The sequence below is a fragment of the Pongo abelii genome, chromosome 20 (assembly GCF_028885655.2).
Source record: "Pongo abelii isolate AG06213 chromosome 20, NHGRI_mPonAbe1-v2.0_pri, whole genome shotgun sequence".
NCBI lineage: Eukaryota > Metazoa > Chordata > Mammalia > Primates > Hominidae > Pongo > Pongo abelii.
Window position 1 is genome coordinate 33,132,795 of NC_072005.2, and position 10,095 is coordinate 33,142,889.

Sequence of the window (10,095 nt, forward strand, 5' to 3'; positions counted from 1 at the left end):
TTTCTACTAACAGCCAGAGAAGTTAGCTGAGACAGAATCCTCTCTTTTGCCGATGGCAGCGTGGGAATTAAGGATGTGATAGGCATATTTGGAATTTGCATAAATGTTGACTTGTTTGCCTTTGGAAAGGGTTAGGGCTCTGGTGAGAGCTATAAGTTCTGCTTTTTGGGAGGAGGTTCCTGGAGGTAAGGGCCTGGTTTAATTACTTGGTCAAGAGAAACAACTGCATATCCAGCAATTTTGGGGGAGCCAGTGGGCCTGGAAGAGGAGCCATCTATGAACAGCTTGTCATTGGGGTTGATGAGAGGCTTGGAGGAAATGTTTGGGAAGTGTGGCTGCAGGTGGTCTTGGATGTCAGTGCAAGAATAAGTAGGAAGGGAAGAGGATACAAGGAGTAAGGATGCTGGGTTGAGGGGAGCACTTTTGGCAAGGCAGAATTTGGGATTTTTGATAAAGAGGGCATGGAGTAATTGAATCTGGGAAGGAGGAAGACAGCTTAATGCTTGGGAGGAGAGGAGATCTTGTAGACTATGAGGACTGCAGACGGTAGTATTTTGGCTGAATGTTAGTTTCTTGCTTTCTAGAGCTAAAACTGTGGCTGCTGCTAGTGCTCTAAGACAGGTTGACCACCCTTTGACTGAGTTGCTGAGTTGTTTAGAGAGGTAGGCTACAGGAGCAAAGGAAGAAGGATTTTCTTTTTGTTGTCTTAAGACACCAAGGGCTATTCCTTGGTTTTTGGCAGTATAGAGAATGAAAGGTTGGGATATACTAGGTAAGGACAGAGCTGGTGCAGTGATAAGAGTGGTTTAGAATTTGTGGAAGTTGGGGAGTACGTTATGTGAGGAGTTTAGGGTTTTGTTGAGGGGGGTCTTTGGCTGCTTTATAAAGGGGGCAAGCTAGGAGGGCAAAGTTGGGAATGCATATTTTTAGAAAGCTTGTTATCCCTAGGAAAGAAAGGATTTTGCTTTTTTAGGAAGGTAGAGATAGGCTGACTATTAAGGCTGCCGATGCCAAGGTCATGGCTTGGGACCTGGGGGAGAGTTGAAGTCCTAAGCAGGTCACCGTAGGGGTGGAAAGCTGTGCTTTGGAGGGGGAGACCCTATAGCCTTTATTAGTAAGGAAATTGAGAATGGTGGCAGCATGAGTTTGGCAGATTTTTAAGGAGGGGCTACAGAGGAGTAGGTCATCTACATATTGAAGAAGGCAGCTGGAGGAAAGATTTAAGGAAGTGAGGTCTTGGGCTAGGGCTTGCCCAAAGAAATGAGGGCTATCCCTGAAGGATATGCCCTGAGGGAGGACAGTCCATGTGAGTTGTTGTGACTGGAGAGTGTCGGGGTCAGTCTGGGTGAAAGCAAAGAAGTTTTGGGAATCAGGGTGTAGGGGAATGGTGAAGAAGGCATCTTTCAGGTCAATTGTGGTATAGTGGGTGGTGTTGGAGGGGACAAGAGAGAAAAGTGTGTATAAGTTAGGGACTACGGGATGAATAGGGAGGACAGCCTGATTGATAGCTCGGAGGTCCTGGATGAGTGGTATGAGCCATCAGATTTTTTAATAGGGAGGATGGGGATGTTATAGGGAGAGTGTGTTTGTCTAAGAAGACTGCATGAGCAGAGCTTGTTTATGATGGGTTGTAAGCCCTTTTGGTATGTTAGGGAAATGGGGAATTGGGGAACACTGGGAAATTTGGAGGGGTCTTTTAACTGGATTTTGATGGGGTCCTAGTGAGCAGCTATGGAAGGGGTGGTGGTGTCCACACTACTGGATTAATGAAGGAGACAGCTAGTGGGTGCTGGGGAGGAGGGGTCAGAGGCTGGACTAGCAGAGAGGAGCAGGAGGGACTCTGGTTGAGGCGGGCAGAAAAGGTTGATAGAAGCCTTGAATTTGGTTAAAATGTCTCGGCCTAGGATGGGAGTGGGGCAATGAGGCATGATAAGGAAGGAGTATGAAAAAATAGTATTAAATAGGGAACAAGTAAGGGATTCAGTAGTGCATGGACATGAGAAGAGTCCATCAATCCCCACAACAGAGACCTGGGAAGGGTAAATGGGTCCTAAAAATACACGTAAAGCCGATTAGGTGGCTCCGCTGTTGTTTAAAAAAGAGATCGGTTTACCTGCTATTAGCAGAGTTACCCTGGGCTCCAATGCAGTGATGGCAGATGGGGCCAGGGGCCCTGGGCTCTGTCAGTCTTCAGCAGCCAGGCCAAGGAGGTGTGGGAGTGTGAGTGACACTTCACTCTTTGATTTGCCAGGGTTTTGAGGAACTGGCCTGTTAGTCTGCTTGTTAAGAGGACAATCAGACTTCCATTGACTGGTTTGTTGGCAGGCTGGGCAAGGAGTTTTTGGCATTCGTGGGTTAGGGCATGCTCAGGCCTAATGGCCTTCTTTGCCACACTTAAAACAGGGCCCAGAAGGGTCACTGCTATTGGTTCTTTTGTGCCTCTGGGCAGCCTGGGTAGATAGCTGCTGCTAGGAGTTGGTATTTAGCCAGATCTTGTTGGGCTTTATTTAATTTATTTTGCCCATCTCTGTTGTTGAAGACCTTAAAGGCCAGGATAAGAAGGTCTTGTAGGGGGTTTTGAGGGCCATCTTCTATCTTTTTGAGCTTGCGCTGTATGTCAGGAGCAGACTGAGAGATGAAATGGGTATTAAGAACAATAGTTCCTTCCTGGGAGGTGGGGTCAACACTGGTATATTTTTGGGGGGGCCTCTGTAAAGCGGGAAAGAAATTTGGCAAGATTTTCATTGGCCCTATGGGAGTTTTTTTTTTTTTTTTTTTGAGTTTTTTAAAGTTTACGGCCTTGTGGGCAACTTTGTTAAGGCCTGCAATAAGGGAGTGATCATGTGGTTACGAGATGCCAGCCAGGCTCTGTGGGTTGGTACTCCCAGGAGGGTTTTTCCCAGGGAAATGCGGCAGCCCCTATGGGCTTAGGAGGGTCTGGCCAATGAAGATCGTCAGCATGTGCCTGAGCTGCAAGCCGCACTCTTTTCTTTGTTTTTCTGGGAGGAGAGTAGAAGAGAGGATAATACAGAGATCATGCCAAGTGGGTTTATAAGATTGGGTGAGGTATTTGAGCTTTTTGATATAAGTGTCAGGATTGGAGGAAAAGGACCTGAGACATTTCTTAATTTGAGAGAGGTTGGAGAGGGAGAAGGGAATGTGGATGTGAACAAATCCTTTAGCCTCAGCCACCTCTCAGAGGGGAAGTAAGGGGGCCAACTGTTGGGCTTGCCAAGTCCGAGAGCAGGTATGAGGTGGAGATGGAGAGCAATCAGAATCAGAAGTTGGGTGGTTAGGAGAGAGGAGGGGAAAGAGGTAAGGCAGAAGCAGGAGCATATGGTGGAGGATTGTGATGATTTGGGGGAGGATTATGGTGTTGTCAGGGAGAAGGAAGGTTGGCAGGGTCAAAGGAGGAGGAATTGTCACTAGGAGTGGTGGAGGTGGGTGTTTGAGGATGGGTCAGGTTTGGAGCAGGGGAGGAGGATTTGGAAAGTAGAGCAGGACTGACGGAGAGATGGCTACAGAAGGCAAAAAAAGCCTGAACATAAGGGATCTCTGACCACTTTCCATTGCGATGGCAGAAGTTGTCTAGGTCCCTGGGAATGTTGAAATTGAAAGTGCCATTTTCAGGCCATTGGGAGCCATTGTCTAGTTTATATTTTGGCCAGGGAGTGTTACAATAAAAGGTGAGGTTTTTTTGGCCAAATTTCGGAATGGAGGATAAGGGCATTAATGTTACAGGGGAGACACCCAAGGGGCGGGGGGAATGTCTTTGAGGGAGTGGATTGGGAGGCTCCCATAGTGGAATGAGAAAGGGAGGGGTAGAGAGGGGAGACTTGGCTGGAGACTAGAATGGTGGGAGAAGGCATCCCTTGTCCCACGGTTCAAGTCGGAGAAATGCAATAATCCTCCGTTCAGGTGTCCCTGAAAGGGAGATACCGAGGGCCTAGGCTGGGAGGAGGAAACCCTTGGCCCAGTGCTGGGTCTTTCAGGAAGGAAAGAGTGGACAAGGGTTCCAGATAGAAGGCAAAAGTCTCCTTTACTCACCCCTGAGGTGGTCCTGGTGTTGGATGTGTTCACCAGCAATGGAAAGGCTGTATGAGATCCTTGGGTGGCTAGCAGGTTCTGGAAGGGGGAGTTCAGTCGGGGGAAGAATGGAGGGAAGGAGAAAGGGAGGCCGAACTCTACCACCTCCCTGGGTTTCAGCACCAGAAATGTAAGGTCAGCTGAGAGAAAGGATGAGGAGACCCAAAGTCAGACAAGCAAGCTTTATTGAGCTGCTTGGCTGCTCCATCACAGTTAGAGGAGGCAGCCCCGCTTACAGACTATAGCAGGGTTTTATAGGGCCAGAACCAGGTCAGCGTCGGGGAGCTGAGTCGGGGCAGAACTGGGTCCTGGTAGAGGAGCTGAGTTGGGGATGCAGGTGTCTCAACCGCATCCTGGAGATGTTTTTTGCCAGGTTTGTTATGCGAGGTTAACAGATATGTTAACCACATCCTATACTTGTCTGGACAAACAGATACTGGAGGGGTCAGTGAAGGAGGGGGTTTGTCTTTTGCCCTGGGGTAGCTGTGTGGAGAGCACAAGGGACTGTATTGTAAGGCCTGTGGGAGGGGAAGGGTCTGGTCGGGGTGACCCTAACAGGGAGTTTTTTCAGACCCCCAATTAAACTTATTTAATCTTAAATGGTCCTGTTAAGAATTCCCTCATCATCTTGTCATGCTCCAAGGCAGGCCCAGGAGAGTCCTAGTGAAAACTCCTGGTGGACTTTTGCGACATTCCACCCTTTGCAAGAGTGCACTGGTTCTCTCAGCTTTTAATATTTAACTTAGCCACTTGGTCGGTACTGAAACGGTTGTTGTGGAGGCCCGCCTTAGTTAGTGAGACCTGGCCTGCCTCACACACAATGGGGCAATCTCGGCTTGCTGCAACTTCTGCATCCTGGGCTCGAGTGATTCTCCTGACTGGGCCCCTCCAGTAGGTGGAACTACAGGTGCCCACCACTGCCCCCAGCTGGAGCTACACTAACTAATGTATAGGAATAGATTGAAATAGAGATTTCTCCACAACAGTGCTGGATGAACACCTCAAGGGGCTCACACAACCTCTTCCGGGACGTGGTGACCATTGTTTGTGTCCGTGTTCAACTGAGTTCAAATTTGATATTTAAGTTTTCCTCCACATTCGGCCTCAATTTGATACTCAATTGTAGGAAAATACCCTTACAGATACACAGGGAAGGCACAGTTTATATAGATTACAGATACAGGGTAAGCACAGGAGAATTAAAAGCACAATTAATAAAAACCACACCCACTATGGCCAATGCCAATGCCAGTTGGATAGCCAGTCCTTGATGGGGTCCTACTGGTTAGATTCCAACTGTTTTACCTGTTTTTGCATGTCTTGGGCAAGAAGAGTAATACTGTGAGAATTGTCATGGATATACACACAACATTCAGTATGCAGTAAGGTGCAAACCCCTCCTTGGGCTGCAGTAAGCATATCTAATGTCATTCGATTTTGCAACACAACAGTATGCAGCTGAGCAAATTCATCGATAACAACATAAATCCAGTGCTACTCTCAAGAGCTTTTTCTACATGGAAACTTAATATTTTAATTTGTTGCTGAAGCAGGATTGTACCAGCGGCAGGGGAGAATACTGTGATAGGGTACCACCACCAGGGAGTCTGGCACATTCACAACCAGCAATGTTTGTAAGCATCTCAATTACTGGGGAGGGGAATATCATCCCAGATGGTGAATGGAATTAATGGCCACCCCAGTACATCTTCCTGTCCAGTGTGGGGACAGGTATCACCACCCATAGGATCTGCATACCCAGAGGGCCCTCCAGGGAACAGCAATGGTTTTACTATAATTATAGTGTATTAAGGTGTTATTAAAGTAGGAAAGAGATTGTGTTTCATTAGGGGCAGTGTTATTGATTTGGAGTATGTGTTGACAATTGTCTGGCAGGAGAAACCCCAGAGTGCCATTGGAGGAGCCATTCAAGGCCTCCAAACAAAGCGGGGGCTATATGGAGTCCAGCTACCAACAGGGCAGGCTCTTGGTATATGCCATTCCAGGTATATCGGGCAGGATACCAAGGCTTCTGACGTAAGGCAAGGGTGGAGTTAACCTTTTGTCTGACTTGGGCAAAGACAGAATGCTTGGTTTGGCCAAAAAAAGTCTGGGTTGGATTGCAAATGTTGTTGTGGCCACATTGGTGCCAACATAGCCATTCAGAAACATTGGCAAGGATGATTCTCCAAGGTAGTCCATTTCCTGTGGCCTCTGGCAATTAGACACATAGCCAGCATTGATTGCGGTTGGCTTCTGTTGCAACGGTGGCTACCCAGTTGATGAACTCATTCTTGGCTCAGACATGATAACCCAGGTACTGACTACTAGCAAACAGGTTATCCTCTTTAATAAGAAAAACGGAGGGGTACATTATATTGCTTTTTCTCTTTAGGAAATTGTACTATGCCTTCATTTTCTGCTCCCATAGCTACAAGGTTACCAGACATAGGGACAGGATCTGATGGACACTGTACCCATATTTTGGCTCCAGGATTTAAGCTACTTGTACCAATGGATCCGAATCCCCCAGTTCCATAAGTAGCCTCTTTTGGGGCAGAGATTTCCTCAGGGGTTAATTGTTGACAAGGTGTCACTAACAATTGAGAAACTCGCATCTGCAGTTTTATAGCAAAAGAATCTGGAATAGTATTGTATAAAATGACTTCCAACTCTCCCCAGTAATCACTGTCAGTTATGCCCCCATGTACTGTAAGACCCCACATTGCAAGACCTGATAGGGATGTAACCCATCTGCAATGTTTGCAAGGTATTATAACTCCTAGGCCTGAGGCCACCATGTATGTACTTTGGGCAGGAATTATCCCAGACTTGAAACTATGTAAGTCCAAGCCAGCAGCTTCTATTGTACTCTTTCATGGGAGTATAGCCTCTGGGTGGATTTTCTAGAATTTTAGCGAGAGAGTTTGGACTACACTGGCACACTTAGCAATTTGTAGGTGTGGGGTAAGCATTTGGCTCATTGGGGTTTCAGATGTTGTTAATGGCCAATTATTTAAAATTTGTAATGCGTCAAACAGGTGATCCTTCCATTTTTCTAACTTACCTTGCCCTAACACTTTCAACTGTTTCTTCAATAACTCATTCATTCTTTCAATTAAACCAGCTGCTTGCAAGTGGGAAGGAATATGGGAAAATCCGTTTAATGCCATCTTGGGCTGCAAAGGTTTGTACAGACTCACCTTTGAAATGGGAGCCATTGTCCATTTGAATTTGTATGGGCACACCATAATATAGAATTAGGATATTTCATGTTTTAATAGTGTTAGTTTGGTTAGCATTAGCATAAGCGCAGGCTACTAGGAGCCCTAAGTAGGTGTCTACAGCAGTACATATATATTGGCACCCTTTAGAAAGTGACAAGGGACAAACATAGTCCATTTGACAAATTTGTCCTGGTATTTTTCCCCAGTGACTGTGCCCCATAGCCCTTTGAGGAACTGGCTTGGTTTTTAACTGTTGGTATGTAGTGCATTGGGATAAAATTGTGTGAACCGCATCCTGGGGTAACATCCTTCTTTACACTCCCCAAGCCATGGTTCCCTGTAAGCCTAGGTGTCCGCACTGGTGATGCACCCATTGTGTGATTGCAGTCCAATCTGCTTCTTCCAGGTCTGAGTCGGCAGTAATAGTAGAAATTTTAGCTTGTTGGTCTGCCTGCTGATTAAATAGTCTGTCAAGAGAAAGCAAAGAGGCATGAACATCAACATGGAAAACAGTGATAATGGTAGTGTGCACCAGAATCCAGAAATCTACCCAGTATTGTTTTCCCCTGGGGTTTAGAGGGTGGGGTGGGCCTAGAAAGTCAGTCCCCTACCTTTGCTAGCTCAGCAACGACATCTGCCGCCCCCCGGACCCCTTGCTTACCCTACCAGATCCCCTATCTCCACCGCCTTGGAGGTTGACCTCTTACTTTGCTTTCTGTCTTTCTTCCTTTCTTGGGCTTGAGCGGGGGTGCAGGGGTGAGGGTGTGTGTGGGGAAGGGGTGTGGGGTGGGGAGGAAGGGGAGTGTTCTAAGAGTCAATTTAGTGTCATGCTTCTTTCATCACCACCACCACCGAAGATGAAACCAACAATAAACTAAATAACTGCATTCTCATCTATTGCCTTCGACCTGCGTGGGCGGTCCGAACTGGAGTTGTGATTTTTTCCCCCTTTGCTCCTGAAGCCTCCCTCTGTAGGAAAGTTTCACCCTAGCTAGGTCTCAACCAGTGGACTTCGTGGTTTTGGTGAATGGGGATAGCACCCCTGCTTGGTGTCCAGCCTCTCTGGTTCCCGCCTCCTCCTCCTCCTGCACCATGGAGGGCTCATCCCCGGGCTGGGATGGGGTTCTGGGAGCATGTTGGGGACTGCTGAGGCAGTCCTTTACCAGGGGTGGCCGCGTGGGCCCAGGGGCGGGGTGGGGGGTGCTTTCTGAGTTCCAGCTCTCCTCTGCACTGCGGCAGGGTGTGGGCACACTGGGACTTGGGCCACCCTTGTGCACCCTTCCTCCACTTTCTGTTGCCCAGGTCTACCAGGATGGGGGAAGGGAGCGATGGGGAGGGCCCGTATGACTTCTGGCCCCAAGTGTCCCACTGCCCTCCACCCTCAGCATCCGGCCTGCCGGCCGCTCCTCTGTCAGGCCTCCTGGTCAACTAGATGTCGGCCACGAACGCCAGACTTAGCCTCCAGCTCAACATGTTTGAGGTCAACCAGCAGGCCCTCTCACCGGAGTGAGCTGTAGGGAGGGATGCTCAGTGAACCAATCAAGACGTGGGCCACGGGGGTCAGCAGGGCTCTGGGAGATTATGGTCCTGACCTGGCAAGTACCACTGCAGGACCCGAGCATTGCAAACCCATCTACACCCGTCCAACCTGTGTTGGCCGGTGCTCCTCGCTCTCTCAGGCCTCCGTGTTGACAAGAGTTCAGCCGTGAGCCCCTGGCTTAGCCGCCAGCTTGCAGTGTCAGAGGTCAAACAGCAAGCCCTCCTCCAGAGTAAGCAGTAAGGAGGGAAGCCCGGCAGACCAAGTGCAACACGGGCTGCAGCGGGGAGCTGGGTTCGGGACGGGTCAGGGTCCTGACCATGCTGGTATGGCTCCAGGCCCTGAGCATCCCACACCCAGCCACCATCGATGGACTGGCCATTCCTCAGTCACTGAGGCCTCCGGGTCAACCAGATGCCAGCCACGCCTGACTTAGCCACTGGCTTACTGTGTCTGAGGTCGACCAGCAGGTCCTCTCTTCAGAGCGCTGGGGAGGGAAGCCCACTGGACCAGGTGAGATGCCCTTCGAGGGGTGAGCCAGGCTCAGGATGGGTCAGGGTCCTGAAAATCCTGGCCCTGAGCGTCCCACACCTGGCCACCCTCACCCGCCAGCCGCTCCTCACTCCCTCGGGCCTCTGGGTCATCAAGATGTTGGCTGCCAGCACAGTACATGGCCACTGGCTCACCTTGTCTGAGGTCGACCAGCAGGCCCTCTGGCAGGAGCTGCAGTGGGGAGGGAAGCTTGCTCTGAACCCTGTGTGGAACAGCTGTCAGCCACGGGTGCTGTACTTAGCCGCTGGCCCATGTCTGAGGTCATTTTAAAGGGAGAGACTCCTGGTCTACCTCAGATATTGTAAGGGGAGAGACACCTGGCCAACCTCAGGCATTCTAATGGGAAAGATCCCTGGAACACCACAGCCATTCTAAGGGGAGGTTCTCCTAGATGAACTCAGGCATTCTGCAGTGAGAGTCTCCTGGCTGACCTCAGGCATTGAGTGGTGAGATACCTGGACTACCTCAGAAATTCTAAGGTGAGAGTCTCCTGGTTGACGTCAGGCATTCTAACAGTAGAGACTACTGGCTGACCTCAGGCATTCTGTGTGGAGAGACTCCTGGCCAACCTCAAGCATTCTAAGAGGATAGTCTTCTGGCTGACCTCAAGCATTCTAATGGGAGACACACCAGGCCAGCCTCAGGTATTCTAAAAGGAGTGATTCTGGGTCAACCTCAGGCATTCTGAGAAGA